At 41.6% G+C, this 25944-nt stretch overlaps 1 pseudogene; it reads right to left on the reverse strand.

The window, feature by feature from the left end:
• Nucleotides 1-292: 292 nt before the first annotated feature.
• LOC131910685 (mitochondrial fission regulator 2-like) lies at nt 293-1214 on the reverse strand (annotated as a pseudogene).
• Between the last annotated feature and the right edge of the window lie 24730 nt (nt 1215-25944).

The following is a 25944-nucleotide window of genomic DNA, read 5'->3' on the forward strand; positions in this document are numbered from 1 at the left end:
CTATACACCCAACTCTCTTCAGTAGCCACTTAACTGCCAGGTCTTCTAAAACCAGAGACAAGTATTCTTAAATCCCTTCCTCAGGTTGGGTGCAGATAGGTCCCAAGATAAGTCTTAATCACCCTAACAGAGTTTGTGACCCTCTGAAAGGCAGCAAAGGATAACACAGCACATTTCTGGATCTGTCCTCCCAAGTGTAGGCACAGCTTTCACTTCGGATACCTTGAATAACTGCTTTTATATTACCAGTTCTTCCCTTACATCACTGACTTTCTGTTGGGGAAATTTGACATCAAAATCTTGACATTTCTGCACTAGAAAATGGAGAGCAGTCATAAGATCCATTTTCTTTGTCAAAGAAATCTTGCAATGCAACCTTCTGTTCCCATTCATTAGATATTAAAGACACTGGATCCCAATGGGAACTCTGTCTTCTCCTCTTTTGAATGGGTCTACCACCTGGTGACCTTATTCATGTCCTTTAGAACACCCACCATATTTGGAACATCATTAACTCTCTGGCTTTTTGAATGATGACTATCATTCATCTTGTTAACCCCCCAAGGGCTGTCTTTTCACTTCATCTGCCCAATTATCTCTGTTGCGTGTAGGTTGCTTGGGAGGAAAACATAGAGGCTGGAGAGAAGACTGAGGAAAGAGAGGAGGAGGAAGTACTGAACTTGGAAAGTGATCTGGTTCTGCACTCGGCCCAGAAATCACTGATAATGATGGACATTCAGTCCATGCTGGGTTCATTACTGCAATGGGAGACTGCAGGAAAGTTAGGTCATCCTCAAGGGCAGCTATCTTTTTAGTGGTAGCCTTACGAGCAGATCGTCTTCCACTGCTTTGTTCTGTCTTAGAGCAGGTGGTGATGGCTTCAAAATCAGTTTTGAAGGCATGAAAAGGTCATTTTCCCTTCCTCCTCTTTCCATATCCTGAGATAACTGGCTTGTTCATCATTGGCAACACGTAAAACATCAGCAGAAGATGGAACCATAGGTTCATAGTCATCAGAATATTCAGAGTTCAAGTGTGGGATCAACTCTAAATTAGGTCTTCAACAAGGTAATAAAGAAAGCATTCTCCCAATAATACGAATGAGACTCCCAGCAGACCCCGGGTCTTTATTTTTGCAAAGTCGGCAAATCCTGGTCTATGGGAACACCAAAATATTCCAGCATGTTTCTTAATATATTCACTATGAGAGACATTGGTGAATTAAGTTCAGTGAAACATTGTTCATTGGTACCTTCCTGCTACACTGCACACCATCAGGTTGTCTGAGAAGGGCTGGCTCCACTGAGCCCCACGAAGACTCTGAGGGACTGACCCCCCCCCCCCCCCCCAGGGCAGGCTCACTCTTTCCGCCTCTCAAAAAAAATTTTTTTTTATAGAGACCTTGAATTACATTATTAGTTTCTCATCTTTGTTATAACAACTTTCCCAAAGGCACAGAGTAAGAAAGACCATTAAAATTTTTATATCAAACATGTATTCACAAACTTGGATAAAATATATCTGAGATCTCTTCAAAGAAAATACAAATGTGTCAAGTGTGTTGTTGTTGTTTTTATAATTTTCTCTCCTCACTTTAGATCTTACCTCTAATTGGAAAAGGTGTGGGTATCTATCAAAACTTTACATTTTTTTGTGTATGTGTTAATACATGTGTGTGACCACAGGTCAACCTTGGGTGGTGGTCTCTTGTTTTTTTACAGATGCTAGTGAGCCACAGTGTGGATATTGGGAATTGAACTCAGGACCTCTGGAAGAGCAGCTAATGCTCTTAACTACTGAGCCATCTCTCCAGTACTCTCCCTTGTTTTTTAATTCAGAGTTCCTCACTGGGCCCTCAGGCTGACTGACTAGGCTAGGCTGACTGTGCGGCTGACCAGTGAACCTCCGGGATCCACCTAGCTTCATTGCTGGGATGTGTTGAGAACGAAGCCAGGTCCTTATGTGTATATCACAAGCACTTAACTGACTATGCTATCTCTCTAGGCCCCCCCCCAACTACAATGTTTAATTCTCCCTTATATTACTTCGTTTTCATTATTTTGGTTAGACCATTAGTTGTAGCAGGCCATAAACAGATTTAGGATTGTGGCAGGTGGAAATGTTAGAATTGCAGAAGGGTGATGTATTAGTTGTATTTATTGGTTATGGATTGAGTCTATGGAAAACACAGAAATGTTTAAATGGCTGCATATTTCTGATATATATTTGAGGCCATTTAATGTAACATTTTCCATATTTGTAACAATATATGCAAAATATCTTTGAAAATACCATAATTAAGCCAAATATTTATTGTAGTATAAATTTGGTGAACTTAAAGTTTATGTAAAACCAGCTACTAAGAACACTAACTGTATTTCAAGCTTTGGTTTTGTTTGTTTGGCGATAACATTTCATTCTATGTCTTAGGCTGGCCCCAAGCTCTTCGTCTTCCCATTGTAGGCTCCTAAGTCCTAGGATTGCAGATGGGACAAAACATGGCTATTCGGCCAGCCATTGCAGGGCATGCCTGCAGTCTTGGTATTTGGTGTGCTGAAATAAGATGATTGGGATGACAGCTTGGACTACACAGCAAGATCCTGGTTCATTAAAAAAAAAATGGAGACAGGGATATTGGTATTTTATCCTGTATGTTGGCCCCAATTAAAAAATACCATTCCCAGAATATATAAAATAGACCAAACAAAAGAAACATGCTACTATGGAATATGTAATTCACAAAGTGTTTTAGGAAGTAGATTAAGTTAGGAGAACTAATTTTCTGGGTCTTAAGTTTCTATTTCTACTTATCTATGTAAAAAGGAACTTTTTTTCTTTTTCGAGACAGGGTTTCATGTAGTACAGCCTCTAACTGGATAGATAGGTAGTGAAGGATGATCTTGAACTTCTGATCTCCTCCCTCCACCTCCCAAGCACTAGGATCATGGGCCTGTACCAGCACACCTGGTTTGTGCAGTGCTGACTATTGGACCCAAGGCTTCATCATACATGCTAGGCATGCAGTCCACCAACTGAACTACATACCCAGCCCCAAAGGCACGTATCTTCAATAAGATTGTGGCTTCTAGTTCTGACCGTTTTATAGATTTGTTACCATTAGAACCACAGTCAGATATTGCTGTGTGGAGTGTAAAACAAAACAAACAAATAAGAACCCCCAAACAGAGCTTTTGCATGCATAACTGAATTAACAAAAAAATAAGGGCCCAAATCTGAATATGAAGAGGATGAAGAAACTGAGTGTAAGCCGACATTGTGGTTCTTAGAGAAGGCTGCCATTCTTAGCACTTAAGGATTGGGATTTGTGAAAGACAGAGATAAGCCTAGGACTCCCATATAAAACCAAGATTCTGAGGCCAGACAGTGGCTTGGTGCTACACAGACTATTTCTCGAATGCCCGAGTACATGGGTTTAGTCTCCTGCACTGGAAAACAACAAAACCCCTCAAGTTCAAATTTTCTCCTACAATTTATCCCAAGTGAAGAACAGCGGAGTCTTATTAGGAGACTGAGCTAAAAAAAAAAATGTCAGACTGCTGCTGACTCTCCGTTAAGGTCCGTAGGGGTGTGGTGTGGGTGGGGAGGTAGATGGAGGAAGGAAGAAAGAAGGGGGAGAAAAGGAGCATGTGACAGAGTTGGAGAGCAGACAGTGGCTTCCTCTAAACATCAGTGGTCACCTTGCTTCCTGAGAAATCAACGTTAAAAGTCACCAAAAAACATCTCCACAGCACTTCAGCATGCGGCATTCGAAACCAAGAATTTTAAAGAGTCATGCTCTCAACCAAGGATCCCCATGAACAGAATGCCACTAACAATGAGCTGATATCCAAAAATGAAGAACTGTCGAAGAGAAGCAAGCCATCCTTTGGCACAGCACACCAGTCCCAGCTCAAGGATTTTCAGTAATAGTGTTATCAGAAGCCATAAACTACTTTTAAATAATAAAGACATAAAAGCAGGAATGCAGACCATGAGAAGAGAATCACTAGTGTCAGGAGCTGGAGGGATGGCCAGGGTGAAGAGTGCTTGCTGCTCTTCCAGATGGCCCAAGTGTACTTGTCGGCAAGCTTAAATCGGGAGCCACACAACTGCTCTACCAGCTTGGGGAAACCCAACACCTCCTCTGGCCTCCACAGGTAACCTTCCCCGCAATGGCAAAGAGGCACGCAGACACATACACCTATTCATGCATATTTTTAAATCTTTGAAAAAATTATAATAAGATGCAGTATTAGAGCAAGTGGGGTGACTCAGGGAGTAAAAGTGCCTGCTGTGAAAGCCCGGTGACCTTGATCCCCAAATCCATATAAACATGGAAGGCAAGCATAGACTCCTCACAGTTGTCCTCTGACCTCCGTATGCACACCATGACATACATACCCATACTCCCCCCCCACACACACACAGTTAAAAGAATGGGCAATATCAAAAAACCAAGCATATCTGAAGTGATAAGGGAAATCTAGAAAAAAAAATGAAATTTGAAGATCTATTTTCAAATACAAAGATTCTGAAATTTCCCAAGAAACAAACACTGCCTTCTAAGTTGAGAAATAGCAGTCTTTTCATACATTCTCTGGGCTCAAACTGTGTGCCACTTTGCCAGCGACTTCTGGGTCTCAACACATGACTCTCTAATCTCTGAGACCTAAACTTACTGAGTCCTAGCAAATCCAAAACCAGATGCCATGTGTTAATGACACTGAACAGCCTCAGCAAAATAACCCACACAACACCAGTGATGATCCTGTTAGATTAAGACAAATTAAAAACCTAATACACAGTTTTGCTGTTGGGTCCTTAGGGTCAGAGGTCAGTATAGTATATTGCAATAAGGCTATAGGTTACTCATGCCACAATATTTTATTGTAACAATCCAAATGGGGATGAAACACCCAGCAGTAGCCCATAAATCTGTTAGAGCTGAACTGTCAATGTCCCCTATACCAGGGTAATTTGTTAATTCGGAGCAAGTCCCTGTTTTCACTAGACCTTGGCAACTCCTTTCTGAAACATCAATAAGCCATCTGCTTTGACTTGTTAATCCAATGACTTTATTCAGTCCAAAGCAATTTTTTCCTAATAAAAACAGAGTATTTATCTCCATAGCTATAAAAGAGGAGTGTTTTCAACTGTTCACTTATAGTTAAGAAGCACATTTAGTTTGGATTGATTTCCAATGTCTCGGTCATATCTTGTCACTTTCCATTTCTTATATACAGCATCTCAGTTTAGCTGTTTAGGAGGGGAAGAAACAGCCAAATTCTGGATGTGTTATGGGGAAAGTACACAAAATCTAAAGTTCAGAGAGGAAAATAACTCACCCAAAATAAATACAGATACACATTTCCTATTTCGATTTCCCCCATTTGGAAGTTTTCTGGTCACTCCAGAGAGCTCATGCTAGCCGCTGATTCTCTCTCCACCCTGGTTCCAGATGTTTGCCTCTTATTCAGTGTATGGCTGTGTCCTGAGCCCCAGGGTAGATAATGTTTATCTGTAATAGAAACTTTTGATCCACTCTCCAGCTTTATTGTATTGGTATCAAGTCAGCCTCTGAGCTGGGATCATAGCATGCAAAGTTCTACAAGACCACTCCAGAAAACTGACCCTTTTCTCCAACCCACCAGGATGGGATAAAATGAGTATTTCCTAGGTGTCTTGGGGGGTATGGCCCATGCTCTGTGAACGAGCATCTTGAGGAATCGTCACGCTTCGTGCACCCTCCGTCCTTGGAGCTTACCGCCAGCTGGCAAGTGGAACAGAGCCTCTGACCTTTGATCCTGAATCAGCTCCTCTTGGACTGTTAGAAAAATGATGTCTGGGGAGAGGCCTGGGCATTTGAGTCATTACTGCGTTCTGCCCTCTTAAAAAACAAAGAGGAAGGCATAGGTATCCTTAATGAGCAGAGGACTCAGATGTAGCACAGACCATAGTGCATTATGGGAATTGTCTCTCAGCAGCACAGCTCCCTTTCCCACTGCAAACATCTGAACAAAGGAAGAAGTAGGCAGCTAACAGAAAATGTATTGTAAGTGCCCAAAGTGTTTCACCAAGTGGTTTCGACTCTTTGTATTCATATGTAACTTGGTGAGCGCCTACTTGGATTTTTTTTTTTAATGTTTGAGATGGCATCACAGAGAAAAGCAGCCCAGATACTTCTGTGCTTCTCATGCCTCTTTATCCTCTCACTTTTACAGAGAAAAGAAAAAACTTTGTAAGCCCTTAAGTCAAATCTTAAATTGTCTTCTAGTATTTAAAAAATGAGAAATGTCTGAGATTCATGGTTAGAGCCATAGATTTCTAACAAAGTTTTCCCCAAATTTTTACTTTCATTAATTCTAACATTATTTTTCATGAAGCCTCGGAGCTGCACGTAATGGTAATGTGATCTTAGCTCTTGGGAAATGGAGGGAGGTAGGAGGTCATCCTTGGCTATGTTTGAGACCAGCCTGGGTTACATGAGATGTTCTCTCTGTCTCTGTCTCTCTCTGTCTCTCTCTCTCTCTCTCTCTCTCTCTCTCTCTCTCTCTCTCTCAAATATATATCAAATACATAAACATTAACTGCCCATATGAAATGAAAGTTTACCAAATTACTTTTTACTTAGTAAATAGTAATGTTATTTCTTGATCCCTGTCCTTTACCTCTGCATTATGTCTTCTATGTGACTTAAAACATGACAAGAAGAGACTGACTGCCAGTCACAGTCTCTGCTAATGAGTTTAGCAGTCTCCACACTTGGGATTATCTTCATCAACAAAAGTAGAGCTTAATCTTGGAGATAGTAGTTAAGGTAGAAATAAAGAAACGGAGCCTTTGTGAGAGGAAATAACAGGCAGATTCCCTTACTCGATATTGGTAAGTGAAAGGTGGGCAAGAGCTGTGTGGATATCGGCAAGTACAACAGAGTTATATCCCTGACTTAACACATGTGTGAAAGCAATCATAATCATAAACTGCACTTTCCCTTTCCAACTCAGTGGTGTCGGTGCTCAGGAATAAGGGGTTTACTTCCAAACCCAAGATAGAAAGCAGAGCATGATCCAGTTAGAGCTGGAACTCAGAGCTGAATAGCCACTTCTTGTTAAAGTACAACATTGTTTTCACCTGAGTAATATTACCTGAGGAATAGGACAATCAGTGTCCCAGATCCCTGCTTCGTAGGTTTTCTTTTAAGCTCTCTGATTAGCCTTGTTGTTTTGTGGTTTTTCCCAGATAATGTGAGTTTGGAGTTTTTGCTTGTTTGTTTTGTTTTTGTTTGACTTATTTATTTTTTAATGTTTCATGGAAACTTTTAGAAAGATGGTTATAGAGCAGAGACAAAAAAAAAAAGAAAGAAAGAAAACACTGCCTTGAAGACACAGACTAAACACATGACTGAAAATCTCCAGAGGACAGGTCAACCTAGCAAGAGACACCTTCTTACCAGAGCTTAAGGTCCTGGATGGAAGAACGGACTTCCGGGATTTGCTGTGGTTAGAACGGGTTAAAGGATCAAGGACTATGCTAACATTTATGAAAATGGCTAAGCAATGGGAAGAGACAAGTGACAGAGGTCGGTGAAAGCTGATTAACGTGTTCCTACCAGTGAAGCAATGATCACGTGAAAGAACACAGTTGGAGGGGTGTGTGTGTGTGTGTGTGTGTGTGTGTGTGTGTGTGTGTGTGTGTGTGTGTGTAGGGATGTAGGTGTATAAGGGTGTGTGTGTGTGCACCGGCATGCACATGCATGTAGGTATGTGCATGTGCATGCTTTTCAGCATGACTATAGAAAATATGGTGTTGCATTTTGGAAATCACATTCAAGGAAATTAGTAATATTTTCATGCGCTGCTGGTCTAGCTTAGAGACAGAATACTTGCCTTGCATGTGCAAGGCCCTGGGATTTGACTGTAAGGATGATTTTACATACACACAAACATACTTTGCAGCAGTCCGCTGGCTCAAACGCCATTACAAGATGGCGCTGGTTTCCTGTTTATCCCGAATGCTAACGTGTCGCTCTCCCGCCCGATAGTACTGACCAATCAGCTTACCGCCCAAGCTCCGCCCCCAGAACCTGCATATAAGCCAGCTTGCCCCGGCGCCCGGGGCCCTCCTCCCGTACCAGCTCTCCCGAGAAGCCATAACCGAGCAGCGTTCAATAAAACCGTGATAGAGGAAGAATCTTGGAGTCGTGTCTTGCTTCCCCGCTGGTCGGGGCGCGCCGCAACTGGTGCCGAAACCCGGGAAACTTCGGACCTTGCGAACGACTCGGAGGAGGGCCGAAGATTCAGAACCTCACACGGGAACGGTGAGTACTCATAAGGTATGACTGACGCCTATGACACCAATCTTGCCTTTTTGCTGGACTTTTTCCCGTTGATAATTTTTGTGTGGGTTATCTTGGTGATTGGGTGCTGCTTTTGGCTGCGCTGCCACCGCGCGGAGGAAACTTGTTTGTGTTGCTGTGAGCGAAACGAAAGTAAAGTTTGTGTTGCTGCGAGCGAAACGAAAGTAAAGCTCCTTAGTGGGGACTGCCGGAGATAAGATAGTCTTTCGTTAGCTCGTTGTTTTCTTTGAGTAAACCTGGTGTAGAGAAATCAGTTTCAAAGATGGGGAACTTTGACTCACATATTGAGTTTTTTGTCAAACCTGTGAAGGAATTACTGGGTGCAAGGGATATTAATGTTTCCTCCGGTTCTATAAAAAGGGCGCTTAAAGAGATAGATCAACATGCGCCATGGTTCGCGGTATCCGGTGATCTCACGATGAGTTCCTGGGAAAAGCTAGGAAAAGATTTAGAAAAACACAAACAAGATCTAGGAAAAGCCACCTTGCCTTTTTGGAGATTGGTGAAATCTTGTCTGGATGAGGAAAAGGCACAGGAAGCAGTAGCAAAGGGGAGAAAGGCTATGGCAGAATGGCAGGATAGTCAGTCCGAAACCGGTAAGGAAACAGAAGCTAGCAAAGAAAATTCTAAACATAAAGAAAATAAAAGAGAAAAGAAAAAACAAAAATTACAACATACAGAAAGGGAACCTTCAGCACCAGCGTACCTATGGTCGGAGCTGGCCGCTATTAATTTGTCTGATTCTGACTCAGAGTTAGATACTGAGGATGAGATAGACCTAGAAAGGGAGGCTGCGGGGTATGAGCGTGAAAGCTATGGCCCAGGGCCCGGAGCCGAGCTATCACGACCACCGCCCTTCGCTCCTAACTCACAAGTGAGTACAGGAAGCTGCGCAGGAAGTCATCGCATTCCTCCCAAAACCTGGACTAAACTAGCAAATGCTTTCCCGGTGTTCGAGGACCCAAACACACAGGTCAGGTCTCATGAGCCTGTATCTTACAAGATGTTAAAAGATCTAGTACAAGCAGTTCAGACCTATGGCCCAACTGCCCATTATCCTCTGTCTATTTTAGACAGAATAGCTAAGGATGTTTTGACTCCGGCAGACTATCAGGAAGTTGGAAGGGCAGCTTTACCCCCTGGTACTTATCTAGAATGGAGGTCTCTGGTCACAGACCATGCCCAAATTCAGGCCCGGCGTAATGCACAAAATGGCCAGCCAGCCTGGACGGCGGATATGTTGTTGGGTCAAGGACAATGGGTAAATAACCAGATAAACTTCCCCATTGAAATTTACAATCAAGTGAAAGAGATACACGTATCCGCCTGGAAAAAACTGGTCAGAAAAGGAGAAGTGAGTGGAAACCTTACTAAGATCATTCAAGGACCAAATGAGCCTTTTGCTGATTTCGTAGCCCGGATGCTTGATGCTGCGGGAAAAATTTTTGGGGATATGGAAACAGCTCTCCCCTTAACGCAGCAACTTATTTATGAACAATGTACAAAGGAGTGCAGACGGGCTATCACGCCCTGGAAACAGAAGGGGCTTGAGGCTTGGTTGAAAGCATGTAGGGAGATAGGGGGCCCTCTCACCAATGCTGGCCTCGCTGCAGCAGTTATGACAGCTGTCAACCGAGGAAGTGGCTCTAAAGGAAAATGTTATAATTGCGGAAAGCCAGGACATCTAAAGAAAGAGTGTCGGTCTCCTTCAGGAGGAAACCAACAGAGGATGCCAGGCACCTGTCCCCGATGCAAAAAGGGAAAACATTGGGCAAATGAATGTAGATCAGTGAAAGATGTTAATGGGCAGCCCCTCCAGCCGATGTTCCCTGCGGTCTCAAAAAACGGATCACGGGGCCCGCGACCCCGGGGCCCGAAAGTGTTCGGGGCTATTCAGAACGAGGCATCGGGGGAATTCCCCCCGCCTCCCTCCAATCAGGGCAAAGAGCCACGTCAGCAGCCGCAGGGTTGGACTTGTGTGCCGCCTCCTCAATGGTACTGACTCCTTCTATGGGGGTGCAGGCCATTGATACTGATCTTATGAATCCATTAAATAAAAATGAGGTGGGCCTTATAATTGGGAGATCAGGTAGTTCCATTAGAGGATTGATGGTTTTGCCAGGTGTTATTGACCCTGATTACCAGGGGAAAATCAAGATTATGTGCTGGTCTCCCAAGGGATTGTTTTCAATTGCTCCAGGAGACCGCATAGCTCAGATGTTAGTTCTCCCCTCTCATCATTCTAGATTTCCAGCTTCTGATAGGGAACGAGGCCTTAATGGGTTTGGATCTACAGGGAAAAATGCCTTCATGCTTGCCATGGGTTTGGATCAGAGACCTACGTTAGAATTAATAATAGAGGGAAGGCGATTCCTTGGATTATTGGATACAGGAGCTGACCGGAGTGTCATAAGACAGGAAGAGTGGCCCTCAAAGTGGCCACTTACTATCGCCTCCCAGTCCCTTCAAGGCTTAGGATACCAAGAAACACCTAGCATGAGCGCTAAGGAGCTTACTTGGCGCTCAGAAGAACAAGAAGGAAAGTTCCAACCTTTTGTTGTATCACTCCCCGTTAATCTATGGGGACGGGATGTGCAGCAACAGATGCATTTGCAGCTTACCAATGAGTATTCCCCTGCATCACAAGCTATCATGAGGAAACAGGGATATTTTCCAGGAAAGGGGTTGGGAAGGAACCTTCAGGGAAGAAGTAGTCCAGTTCAGCCGTCATCCCATAGGTATAGAGAAGGGTTGGGTTTTTCATAGGGGCCTCTGAGGATAAGCAACCATTAAAGATACCCTGGCAAGTTGATACACCCGTTTGGACACCTCAGTGGCCCTTGTCAAAAGAGAAGCTCCAAGCGGCAAAACAATTAGTTGCAGAGCAGCTTCAGTTACATCATATTGAGCCTTCCACGTCACCGTGGAATTCTCCCATCTTTATTATTAAAAAGAAATCAGGAAAATGGAGATTGTTACATGATCTACGCTCCATAAATGCACAGATGGTTATTATGGGACCCGTACAACGAGGTCTCCCTATGCTTACAGCATTACCAAAAGGATGGCCTGTGATAACAATAGACATAAAGGATTGCTTTTTTTCTATTCCCATTCATGAAGAGGATAGACCTAGATTTGCTTTTACAGTTCCAGCCGTTAATCATGAAGCTCCTGATGAACGCTTTCAATGGCGAGTTTTACCACAAGGCATGGCTAATAGCCCGACTATGTGCCAACTTTATGTTGGCCGCGCCATTGACCCTATTCGAAGTCAGTTTCCCAATTTGAAAATTATACACTATATGGATGATCTTCTTATAACTGGAGAAAAGGTTAAGCAAGTCGAAGAATGCTTGCAAAGCCTTTTGAAAGCTTTAGCAAATGCAGAGCTTTATATTAGCCCTGAGAAGTTACAAAAGGGCATACTTGTTGATTTTCTTGGTACCCGTATTTCCCCAGATGAGATTATGCCCCAGAATATTACCTTACAAACTTCATGCCTTCATACATTGAATGATTTTCAAAAATTTTTAGGAAATGTTAATTGGCTAATGGGATATTTGAAAATTCCAAAAGGAGATCTTATGCCCCTATATAAGATATTGGGAGGTAATCCTGATTTGACCTCTCCCCGACAATTGACATTGGAAGCTCAAAATTCTATCCAAAAGATACAAGAAGCGTTAAAAACAGCTCAATTAAAGAGATTAGACTATACGCAGTCATTCCAGTTAGTAATCCTCCCTACAAAGGTTGTCCCTCTAGGAGTGGTTTGGCAGAATGGACCTCTTTGGTGGCTGCATGGACAAGGATTGGGATCTAAAAATGTCCACTATTATCCCGATTTAGTGGCAAGGCAGGCGTTAAATGGTCTAAAGTGGTGCCTTGAGTTTTTCGGCGAGCCACCAGCAACATTGATAGTGCCCTACACCAAAGAACAAATTGAGATTTTAACAGGTGCGACCTCATGGTGGGCTATTCTTGTGGTTAGTTTTGCAGGATATATTGATAACCATTACCCTAAACATCCTCTGTTAACATTTGCCTCGGAGGATACTGTTTATTTTCCTCGAATCACATCTCAAAATCCCATCATGAATGCCCCTGTAATTTATACTGATGGCTCAAAGACCGGCAAGGGTGCCATGTCCATCGATGGTCAGACCTACAGTTTCCAGTTTCCTACCACCTCCCCTCAGGTAGCAGAATGTCTTATTATACAAAAGGTTTTTGAGAAATATCCTAATATTTCTTTTAATTTGGTCTCTGATTCCCTATATGTTGTCAATTTACTTAAAAATTTGGAAATTGCTGCCTATATACAACCTTCTAGTATGGTGGCGCCGGTATTAAGACAGATTCAAGCCTTGATGTTACTTCGCTCTCAACCTTTTTATGTGACTCATATTCGAGCACATAGCGGGCTTCCAGGGCCAATGTCAGCCGGGAATACGTTGGCAGATGAGGCCACCCGCATAGCCATAGCTGCTTGGATTATGAGTACACCTTGTGAACAGGCACAAAAGTTCCATGATAATTTTCATGTATCTGCTAACACCTTGCGCCTGAAGTTCAATATCTCCAGGGAACAAGCTCGTAAGATTGTCAAAAACTGCCAACATTGTGTTGCCTTTCACCATCCACCGCATATAGGAGTTCTCCCCAAAGGGCTGAAACCCCTAGCCTCGTGGCAAATGGATGTTACCCACATCTCAGAGTTTGGGAAACAAAAATATGTTCACGTTTCAGTGGATACCTTTTCTGGCATTATTTTTGCCACTGCCATGACTGGTGAAACGACACGCCATGTCATTGCCCATTGTCTAGCTGCATGGGCCAGCTGGGGTAAGCCTTTGTTCTTGAGAACGGATAATGGTCCGGCTTACACTTCTTCCTCATTCCATTCCTTTTGTGCAACAATGGATGTTCAACACTCCACTGGCCTCCCTTATAATCCACAGGGACAAGGCATAGTGGAACGTGCAAATCGTACTATTAAAGAACTGCTTCAAAAACAAAAGGGGGGAATAGGGCGCACCCCTGGCGAGCGCCTCTCCTTGGCTCTTTTCACTCTTAATTTTTTAACTTTGGATGAAGCATCTAAGACCTCTGCTGATCGCCATGTGGGCGCAACACCAGTCCTTCGGGAGATGGTGTTATGGAAGGATGTGCTAACAAATAAATGGATGGGCCCTGACCCCGTATTACGTAGGTCAAGGGGATCTCTTTGTGTTTTCCCACAGAATGCAAGAGACCCGATTTGGGTGCCGACAAGACTAACACGAGGGGTACAACAACATGAGGAAGATGGAGAAGATGATGCTGACCTTCCTGACGATCAGCCTCTCCCTGAATCTGGCCTGGACTCAGGATGACATATTCTGGGCTTTCCTTCGAGCCTGGCCTGTGCCCGCTCCTGTGTTTTTAACGGATACTCTCTTTCCACAATTTCATTCCACCATCTGCAGGCTGGAGGATGAAGTTTGTTATCCTACCACCTATCAAACTTCAAGCTATAATAGCACTGATTTTATTTTCCAGTTCAAAAACAGTGCTTAAACAGTAAACCTTTTAAACCAGCCAAGAATAAGTTAGGATCCCTGTTTCAGGCATATAACAACAAAAGTCTGGCAGGGTACCCCTGGGATATGAGAGAGAATTTGAAATGTTACAATTGAATTTCACCGCCTCTATTGCTGCCCTAAATCAGACGCGTGCTCATTTGACCACCTTGGGAGAATTTACTGATTTTTTGGTCACGGCTGCATCTTATGTGAAGGAATGGGCTGGGGTGTGGGCGATGGGAACAGTGGGCTTGATTGGTCTAGTCATACTGGGTTGGATCCTCTGTAGGTTGATAAAGCGCAATCGTACAGAGCGTACACTTATGCTCAAAGCTATGGCCGCCCTGGATGCTGGCGGTTCCCCAAGTATCTGGTTGGCCCAGCTGAGGGAACTGTAGGCTGTCCTTGCACTCGGAGGGCTCTGCCCATTGCACCCGATTAGGAAGCCTATGATACTGCTCCTGCACACGGAGAGCTATGCTCATTGCACCCGTTTTGAGAGTATCATTGTTCCTCCTACTCAGCACTCGCCCATCGAGCAGGAAGCTCATCATGAGGAGACTCCTAGCTCTGGGTTGCCAAAAACAAAAAGGGGGAACTGCAGCAGTCCGCTGGCTCAAACGCCATTACAAGATGGCGCTGGTTTCCTGTTTATCCCGAATGCTAACGTGTCGCTCTCCCGCCCGATAGTACTGACCAATCAGCTTACCGCCCAAGCTCCGCCCCCAGAACCTGCATATAAGCCAGCTTGCCCCGGCGCCCGGGGCCCTCCTCCCGTACCAGCTCTCCCGAGAAGCCATAACCGAGCAGCGTTCAATAAAACCGTGATAGAGGAAGAATCTTGGAGTCGTGTCTTGCTTCCCCGCTGGTCGGGGCGCGCCGCAATACTTAGTCAAATGAAGGGGTTAAAATAACTAATGCCTCAGTTGAAGTTAGTAAAAGCTACTATATGTGTCTTGGCTAAAGTAAAACTAAGTAAGAGCTGAGCACAAACCTTCAGCTGCCAAGGAGCAGTAGAAGCAAATTGTGTAAGAGAATACACTCATTCACATTTTTCCTAAACTGGAAATTTTCATCTCAATGGGAAATTTTAATAGGAAATGTAGCTAAGAGCCATGATTAAGTTTAAATATATTCTGTAGTGTTCATCCTTATCATTTATCTTGATCTAGAAATTCTTTGATCTGACAAATCACGAAATAAGACTCCCAAGTTAGTAGAGAAATGATACAATGGTTTCTGTTGTTGAAGTTTCCCATTAAGACCTGTTATCTTAGTAATGAGATGAAATTTTCTTCATTTTTCTCTTTCCATTGGATTTCTTACATTTATAGATACAAGTCTCTTGTTTCAGGCTAATGGTTTATGATTAAGTAAAAGTCTAGAATGTAATGATTTTGGTGTAAAGATGTGTATGTCTGTCCAGCCACTTAAAGAAGACTGTTGTGTGAATGCAGAATCCTGTTCTACTTTGTCTTTCCTGGACTTAATTACACTTTAAAGATGTGGATAATACTAGGAGTTTTTCTTTAAAGGGCAGATATTTCCATTAATTTACCTATAAAGTGTTAGTTTGTTTATGACTAGTCAAGCATCATTATAGATAAAAGTACCTTTGCTGTACACAAGACAATGAGAAACTATGAAAATGTTCCTACCTGCCAAAGCAAACCCCCCTTTATCAGGGAACTGGGACTTTGGTGTAAAATGCAATCCTGAGTCAGCCACATTGGAGACAGGATTCAAGAATTTCTATTTTATTTAGTACTTGTTATTGCTGTATGAGACAGGGTCTCATACAGTTCATACAGACTAGCCTGGACTTAACTCTTGATAGCCCTGCCTTCACCTCATAAGTACTGGTACTATAAGCAGGTATCATCATGCCCAGATAGAAATTTGCATTTTAAACCAACATCCTAGATGATTTTGATATAAATGGTCTCCTGACTTTTTTGTGAAATTTTACTTGGACAGTTAGATATATTTTCAAGTAATAGCCATGGCTTGAGGGATGGCTCAGATGGTAAAGTACTTGCCTCACAAGCACAGGGCTCACACTTCAGCCAGAACTCAAAATTGCCAGACGTAGTGGTGTGTCTGCATTCCTAGTGCTAGGGAGGCAGAGACAGGAGGATCCCAGGGGTGCACTGGCTTGCCAGTCTAGCCTAATTGGTGAGGTCCAGACCATCAAGAGACCGTCTCAAAGGAAGTGGATGGCACTTGTAAGGATGACACACGAGGTTGTCCCCTGCCTGCTGCATGCACACACTCACACATACATTTACACCTGCACCCATAGTATGAACCTACTGATCCACATGTACAAGCAGACACACACAGGATTTATAATCTTTTTAAAGTAACTTGCAGAGTTTGACTTCTACATAAGTAATTTGGATTATCCCTCCTACTGAAAACAATTGGGTAAATTGTATAAAATAGAGGAATCCAAGGCTTAGTCATATTAACAAAATACTAGAAAATTATGAGGCCAACTTGTGAGACATCTGAGAGAGATGAGTCTGGCATTTAGAGGTGCATCTGCTTGTAGAAGTGTCTATCAATTCCTGTATCTCCACTTAAAGACTGCTCAGAGGCTTTGAAATTTCAAAAAATTTCAAAAATCATGAAACATAGAAGCAATATTGGCATGCAAAGGCCACTATGAAGGATATGACATTTGATTATGTCTACAAGGAAGGGTAAACCTGAAATAGACCAGCCAAGGACTGATAATTAGCTTCAATTAATTAGAAATCCTGGTGTACTTTATCTATTAGTGAGGTGCTTATGTCCTTGGCCACTCCAGAGACTGTTGTTTTTATCTAAATTTATATCTTATGATTTTACCAATAAAGACTCGAGTCTGAGGCTGGGGTGAAAACCTGCTAACTCGGGGAGGTTGAGGAGCAACTAGCTGACCTTCCTCCTTTCCTGGTATCTCAAAAAGAGAGCATCCTTTCACCGCGTGAAACCAAAAAGACCTCCATACTCAAAGTCCCTTCCTACTACTTCCTGTGCATCTCTCTATCCATCTTCTGGACTCTCTTTGACTCTCTGTAACTACTTTCTGTCAGCTAGTTGCTGGCTCTGCCTTCTGACCCAAGGTTGACTTTATTCAATTAACACAGTCTCGGGGTTCACAGTGTGATTGAATATCCTGCAACAAGAGACAAACTTGAATAGGTCTTATGGGAAAATTGTGCTAACCCATCAGTTGCCTCATTAGAATTCTCTAAATACTGGTACTCAAAGCTAAAAATGGACACAAGAAAGATCCTATGTTAGATAGAACCAAGAGAACCAATGCCCAATTGATGGGGAATGTCTTTCTGTATGTGTTGAGAATATGTGTTGGTCTGATTGGTTGATAAATGGAGTCGTTTGGCCTATGACAAGGCAGCTTAGAGGCAGGCGGGAAATTCAAAGAGAGACAGGAAGAAGGCAAGGGGGGGGGGGAGAGGACATGACAACATGCCAAGGAGCAACATGTAATGGGACACAGGTAAAGCCACAGAACATGTGGCAATACATAGATTAATAGTTACGGGCTAATTTAAGATACAAGAGCTAGCTAGCAAAAGGCTTGAGCCATGGCCATGCAGTTATAATTAATGTAAGCCTCTATGTGTTTACTTGGGGGATGCAAGTGGGAGAGATTTGTCCCGACCACCGGCCAGCTGGGACACAGGAAAACTTCCAACTACACCCAACAGAAACAGGCTCATATGGATGATTCAGACGGTGGGATTGTTAGCCATGGGTTGTATTGGAATTGGTTGGGCTTCATGTGGAACACCTTGATATGTCTGGATTTCAAACTCTTATTAGACCTGTGGTTTGCAAGTATTTCCCCATTTTGTTGGTTCCTTTTTTACTTTTACTGGTAATGTTCTCAGATGCCAAAAAGAGCTTCTAATTTTCATGAAAATTTTAATTTCATGAGGCAGTTTGGCTTTTTTTCTTTTGCTGTCTGTGCTGTGTGTTGTATTCAGGAAGTGCTTGTCTAATCCAACACATTAAAGCTTTCCCCCTGTGTTTTCTTATAAGAGTTTTATGGTTTCAGCCTTTACATTCGGGTCACTAACCCATTTTAACCCAATTTTGATGTCTGATGTTAAGTGTCCAAGCTTTCTCTTTTGCATGTGGATATCTAGTTTTTTTTCCACATGCTTTCTTGAAGAGAGTTGTCTTCTCTCTCATCCCCATTGAATAGTCTTGGCACCCTTGAAGTAAATAATTTGGCCATTTCTTAGAGTTTATTTTGGGTTCTCCTGTTCCATTTGTCTCTATGTTTTTATGCTTATAACATAGTTATAATTACTATGTTATAATATATATTACTATAATGTAATGTTTTATACTACTGTAAAACAGTGTAGCAGAGTTTTTCTGGTTTTTGTCTTTGTTTGAGACAGTGTCTCATAGTGTAGTATAGACTGGCTTCAGTCCAGGCTGATACTGAACTCAACAATCCTCCTGCTTCAACCTCCTGAATGTTGATTACAAGCATGAGACACCATGCCTGTCTTTGTAGTAAGTTTTGAAGTTAAGAAAATTTAGTTTCTTGAAGATTTTAAGAAAAGAATTTAATGGAGTCATAACTATATGATTATGGGCTATAACATGCTTTTTTTATTAACAAAAATTTTTATTGATTCTTTGGGAACTTCACATCATGTATTCCAATCCCACTCATCTCCCAGTTCCTCCACCCTCTACCCCAGTAGCCTCTTTACCCAAAAGTAATAAAAACAAAATAAAGAAAAAGGAAAAAACAAACAAACACTTTGTTCCTCTGTCTCTCCCACCTCTCTATCACATATGCATTTGTTGTAGTGGCCTTGGGAGCTGCAGTGTGTCACACAGTAGACTTTGTTGACCAAACAGCTTTCCTTGCAAATGTTCATTGCAATGAGTTGTTGGTCTGCTTTGAGACCTCTGACTTCTGCTACTGTAAGTCAATACTGGACCCTCACCAAAACTCCTCTCAGATATCCTGCTGTTGCCCTGAGTCACGGAGATCCTGAAGCTATGGTTCCACAGGATCAGTCCCTTCACATGCTTCAGCAGGCCATAGATGGGGGGTAGATGTTGGGGTAGGCCTGAGTGGTAGCTGAGTTGGTCAGTCCTGGCCTCCACCCAGACTAAACCCCTTAGGAGTGGGGCATGGTCAACTCTCCCACACACATGGTGAGGAGTCAGACCAGCTCTCCCATATGCAGGGCCAGCTCTCATGTTGTGGTGGCCAGTGAGAGGGGGCAGTTATCCGAGGGCTGTTGAGGGTTGGGACCAGCTCTCCTGTGCCCATGCCACTGGGGCCATTTCTCTGGGGGTTGGGGGTTCTCTGGCTGAAGTGGCCAACGAGGGACAGGACTAGCTCTCTGGTGCCCAGGCCACCAGGGCCAGCTCTTCCATCACCCTTGGTAGTAACATGGGCCACAGACATGAACACAGATGTCTACGGTAGGACACAGACCCAGACATGGCCCTCAGCCACAGCATTGATCCCCAAAAATTATCAGCTGCCAACTGAAACCTAGCTATTGATCTGTGACTGGGATTGAGCCCAAGAAAGCTTTGTTTTGACCAGCGTTGAGAAGTATTTTCCCCATCAATCATTTTGTAGTTTAAGGTTTTTAATTTTTAAATCTTTTTGAGATTCTAATATAATTATATCATATATATATGTAACATATGAATGAGCATGTTGTATTTATATATTTTGGAATACATATACATGCATGTGTGTGTATGTGCATGCATGCAACTAAGAAAAAGATTATGAATTTGAAAGAATAAGAGGGGGTACTTGAGAGGGTTTGGAGAGAAGAAAGGGATATGGAAAATCATGCAATTATATTATAATTATATTAGGTTTAATGGTTGTATGATACACATGAGGCATTGGGTTTGCCCCAGCACCACAAAAAATGTAAAAGCAAATAATAACCAGTGCCTTTTGAACTAATTTTTATGTGTAGATGAGAAAATGGTCCATTTTAACTCTTGTACATGTAGATATCTGGTTTTCCCAGGCCATCCATTGATGAGGTGGTTATTTTTTCATTGTATGTATAGTTCTGGGCTTTTTCTCCTGTTCCATTAGTCGAGACGTCTGTTTGTATGACAGGACTGTGCTGTTCTGGTCACTGTGGCTTTGTTCTTTCACTCAATACTGCTTTGGCTGTTGAGGCCTTTTGAGGTTTCATATGAATTTTAGGAATCTCTTTATGTTTCTGTGAAAGGTAACATTGGAATTTTGATGAAGATAATGTTGAATCTATAAATAACTTACGATAACATGAGCATATTATCAGAATTACTTCTTCAATGCCAATGACATAGGCCACATTTCCATTTACTTAGGTGATTTCTCATTCCTTTCATTGTTGTTTGGGTGTAAAAATGTTTCTTCTCCTTGGTAAAGTTTATTCATAATTTTTGGTTGATGGTGGTGTAAATGGTAGCAATTCCTTAATTTCTTTTTCTGATAGTTCCCATTGTTATTATAAAGAGCTACTACTGGTTTTATGCATTGGTTTTTATCTTTTTTTTTTTTTTTTACTGAACTAATTTGTCAGTTCTAGTAATTTTCAGCTAGAGACTTCAGGGTTTTATGTGTGTACAACCAGTCATCCTTGAACAAATTCACTTTATCCCTTCTGTTCAGATAACTTGTTTTCCTCTTTCCTGTGTAATTTCTTTTTGAACTTCTGGAGCTCTGTTGACTGAAAGAGGCGAGAGTGGGCATCCTTTTGGGCATCCTTGTCTTATTCCTGGTCTTAGTGGAAACCCTTTTCAACTTTTAAGCATTGTTAGGACCAATCTTGGTTGTTCAATTGACTACATCTGGAATCAACTAGAACCCAAGCAGCTGAGCACACCTGTGAAGGATTTTCTTGATTGAATCATTTGAGATGGAAAGGCCCTCTCTAAATCGTAGCCTACACGAAAGGACATTCTGCCTGCTTACCCCCACTCTAGCTGACAAGTCCACCTTTCCTGCCTCAGCAGTATTCCTTCACTGATATTCGAACCTACTTCTTTTGAATTCCAATGCAGACTGAAGAGCAGCTAAAACATCAAGCTTCATGGACTGAGTAACTACCAGATTTTTGGCCTTTCTGGCTGGGAATCAACCATCATTGGACTAGTGGACCACAGCCTGTAAGCTACTCTAAATAAGTCCCCTCTTTATAATATATATTCATTCTGTCAGTTCTATGCCTCCAGAGAATACTGACTAATATAAGCATTGTGTATGATGTTAACTATGGGCCTTTCATTTATGGTGTTTTTCTGTGTCGGGAGGTAATTATTTTTATTCTTTGTGTTGAATGTTTTTATCATCAAAGGACGACTTTTGTTGATGCTTTTTCTGTGTTGGTTGAGAGGATCATACTGGGTTTTGTTCCTTACATCTGTGTTAATATGGTATATCATATTGATTGATTTTTGTTGAATAATTCTTACATTCCATAAATAAATCTCTCTTGATCATGATGAATGATCCTTTTAATGTGCTATTGGATTCAGTTTGCTAGTATTTTGTTGTTGAAAAATTTTGCGTGTATGTTTTCTTGTAATTTTCTTTTATTGTAGTGACATTGTCCTTTCATATAGAGGTAATTCTGACTTTATAAAATGAATAAGAGCTTTACCCCTCCTTTTCAGTTTTCTAGAAGAGTTTGAGAAAGATTGGTGTGGTGATTTGAATGATAAATGTTCTCCATAGTCTCAGGCATTTGGAGACATGGTCCTCAGTTGCTGGCACTGTTTGGATGTGTAGGTGTGGAGTAAGTATGTCACCAGGGGCAGGCTTTGAGAGTTCACGGACCATTAGAGAGTTTAGAGCCATTCTAGTTCACTCCCTCTCTACTTCGTGCTTTCAGTTTAAGATAGGAGTCTCAGCTTGCTACTCCAGCTACCACACCTGCTACTTCCTGTCCATGATGAACTCTTAGCCCTCTAGAGTCATAAGCCCAAATAAACTCTTTCTTCTGTAAATTGCCTTGGTCATAGTGTCTCATCACAGCAATAAAAAAGTTAATAATACAATCGGGATTCTTTCTTTAAATGTTCCATAGAAGTCCACTGTGAAGCCATGTTGCCCTAGACTTTCATTTGACACAAGTTCTATTGATTTGATCTCCTTACTCATTATTGGTACATTCTCTCTCTTCTTGACTCAGTTTTAGTAACATGTTTGTTTCTAGGAATCTATTAATTGGTATGTTGTGTTTCCATATTCATGTATCCACAGATATTTTTCAGTTTCCCTTTTAATTTCCTCTTTAATATGTTGATTGTTCAAGGGCATATTATTTGATTTCCATGTGTGATTGTTAGTGTTAATTGTCAATGTGACAAAATCTGTAATCACTTGGAGACCAATTTCTTGACATTTTTGTCATGGAATTTCTTAATTATCTTACTTAACATGGAAAGACCTGTCTTAATTGCTTGTGGGACCATTTCCTTGACAGAAGATCTTTGATTATAGAAATCACTTGTGCATTTACTGCTCGCGCTCTCTCTCTCTCTCTCTCTCTCTCTCTCTCTCTCTCTCTCTCTCTCTCTCTCTCTCTCTCTCTCTCTCTCTGTGACTGTGTGTGTGATTTAACCGTCTGCTTAAAACTCCTGCTGCCTTGACATCCCCACCATGAGGAACTCGAACTCGGACTGTGAGCTGAAATAAGACCTTTTGCCCTAACATTGCTTTCGTTAGGGTGTTTTATCACCGTCACAAGAGAAGGAACTAAGACACCATGTATTATTGAACTTTGTACAATTCTTCTGTTACTAATCAAAAAAGATATTTGATCTGATTTTAATCTTGATTTGTTATGACTTTTTTGTGGTCTAACATATGCTCTGCCACAGAGCATTTTCAATGTGTGCTTGAGAAAAATGGATATTCTCTTGCTGTTATAAGGGGGGTCAGCCAGGAGACCAGGTCCCTTTGGTCCAAGTTTTGACACTGCCAACAAAAAAATTTAGACACATTTACAGTAGACCAACAAGCAAAGATTTATTTAGAAGATGAAGTACTTGAAAGAAAGCTTAAGTACTGGTGAGCAGTTCAAGGGACCTAGTGAGTGAAGACTCCACATGGGCAGTTGGAGTGCTGCTTCTTAATATTAGTGAGAGGGGAATGCTTAACAAGGAATCATGTGACTTGTTCCAGTTTTTATGACAAATAAGTTATGTAATGAATTGCATAACCATGTCTTCAGTACACACACAGCGTTGACTTGAAGCTCCAGGACATATGCAGTGGCCATTTTCTCTTGAATTTGTCCTGACTGGAGAAATACCACTACCAAAGGTCATACACTGGTCCCAAAGGTCATACTCTGGTCATAGAGTGGGAGGCTGAGGGAACTTCATGTGCTCAGACCTTTTGGAACTAACAATGATTTTAAAGATCCAAGCTAGCTTCTCAGAGAGCCAGGTTCCTTTCATTTCTCATTGTGTGTAAAATGAGGTGGGGTGGGGTGGGGTGAGGTGGGGAGCATAATGATGGAGTTGACCATTGTCTCTGATCTTGAATTCCCTATCTAGCAACTAACTTTTACTCCTGGTGTATAGATGTGTGTTTGTCTGTTAGGTTGATTTGGTCCAATACATCAAGTCACCTGTTCCCCTGTGGATTTTCTGTCTTCATCATTTGTTCGTTGTTAAAACAATAGTATTGAAATCCAACTGTTGCTGCTTTGCAGTATTTCTCTTCACATCTATTTATTTGTCGTGTATGTAATTAGGTGATCCAGTGTTGGGTGAGTCTGTGTCTAAAATTGGTATATCCTTTTGATGGGTTGAGTCCTTTATCAAAAGAACAATCTTTGTCCCAATTTTTTGTTGAATATAGATATAATCACTCATGCTTTCTTTCAGTTGCTATTTCTATGAAATATTTTTCTGCCATTTCATCAGTTGAAAACCTATTTGTGGCATTAATCCAAAGTGAACCTTGACGGCATATAATTGGATCATGTTTTTAAGCCATTCTGCTAATCTCTATCTTTTGATTGAAATTTTATTCTATTTACACTTAAAGTAATTACTGATAAGAAATGTCTTTATTCAGTCTGCCATTTTTCACTATATGACTTAGAGTTTTTGTCAGTTTCTACATTACTGTCATATTTTCTATTGAGTTAATTTTTATAGAACGGTGTTTTAATTTCTTTTCATTTTTTTCTGTGTGTATTCTGCAGCCATTCTTTGTAGTTACAGAAAATACATTTACTACCTTCAATTTTAACATTCTAATTTAAATTTCTACCAACTTGACTTAAAGTAGAACAAAAACAGTGCTTGTATACTTCTGTGATGGTGCTTAACATGACTTCCAGTTCAAGAAAAATAGGCCAGACTCAGAAAGACAAATTGTGAATGTTTCTCTTATATGCAGAACTTAGATTTAAAAGTGTGTGTTGTAGTCACGAAACTAAAAAAGGAGTTCACAAGAGAGAGGAGGAAGAGATCCTAAGGGAGGGGGAGTAAAGAGTATAATGGAATAAGTGAGATAAGAAAGGAGAAATGGGATTTCCATGGTAAGGAGAGGAGCCCTGGAGAGGGGACCAGCAGGGTCAGGAAGAGCCTTGGGGGAACCAATAAACACCACATAGAATTACGGAGAGGAATGAAAATGAAACCCATTGTTTTGTATGCTAATCTTAAAAACAATTTTAAAATGGTGCAAAATTGTTTTAGCACCCACCAGAAGCTCAGAAGTGTAGGGAAATAGTTGGGATTTTTTTTATGTGTTAGTTTCTTGAGTCATATAGCAAAGTAAAAGCAAAAGGCTGACCAGACTGCTCAGCTGTGCAGGCCTGATGACCCGAGTCCCATCACTAGAGCCCATAGTGGAAGCAGAGAACTTTCCAAAGTTGTCCTTTGCCTTTCACACACATGCTAGGGGAATTAACCTGTGCGTGCACACAACAACAATAAAAATGAAAAAAAGAATACAATAAAAGTGGAGTCTCAGCATGGCCTGGGCTGGCCTTGAGCTCACCGTGTAGCTGTAAATGACCTTGAATTCTTGATCCTCCCAGCTCCATTTCCTAAGTGCTGGGATTACAACTGTGTACCACATCGCTGGCTTGTTATTTAACATCTATTTAAAGGCAAGTCTAGGGACAACAGAGTCTCTCAGCTTTCCTTTATCAAAAAATACCTTAATTCCTCCCTTTCTTCCTTTCCTTGAGACAGGTCGAATGCAGCTGAGAATGACCTTGAGCTGGTGAATTTCTGGTCTTCCTGCCTGTGTCTCTGAAGTGCTGAGGTCACAGGCATGCAACCAGACAGCTGTTCTCCAACTGCATCATGTCCCCGACTTTCCAAAGACAATTTTGGCTGAATAAAGGAGTCTGCATTAATTGCTTCTTTCTCTTTCAGTCCACCATTTCTGGCTGGCAAGGTTTTTGATAATCCGATGACAGTCTTTTGAAAAACCCTCTTGCTGGTACTCTCTAGGTAGCGTCTCTTGCTCCTTTGCAGAGCTGTGTCTTTTGACAGTGTCCTTGTAGTGTTCCGGAGGGTTCTGTGATTTCAGAATCCTCGTAGTGAGTTTGGTAGATTTTCATATTTGCGTTTTTCATGACATTTGGGGATTCAGCCATTACCTTTAAATAATATCTCTGCTCCTTCCTTGGAGTAGTCTTTTCTCTTGAGGATCACAGAATATATACTTTTATCTGCCTAAATCCTTTAGCTTATTTTCATTTTTACATTCTTTTTCTTTCCGTTTTTCAGACTAGATAACTCCACTTGTGTTGAAATTCACTCATTGTACTGCCTGCTCAAATCTATTTCTGACTATTTGGGGGAATTTTTCATTTCCGTTCTTATACTTTTCAGGTCACAAATACCTTTTGCTTCCTTTGTCTATCAACTCCTTATTTTGTTCATAATAATATTCTGACTTTCTCCACCTCTTCTTTGGGGACTTTTAGGCTCTGTTAATTTAATCTTTAAATGGACCTTTCTTTCTCTTTTTTTTTTTTC

This window comes from Peromyscus eremicus, chromosome 5, assembly GCF_949786415.1.
Source record: "Peromyscus eremicus chromosome 5, PerEre_H2_v1, whole genome shotgun sequence".
NCBI classification, from domain to species: domain Eukaryota; kingdom Metazoa; phylum Chordata; class Mammalia; order Rodentia; family Cricetidae; genus Peromyscus; species Peromyscus eremicus.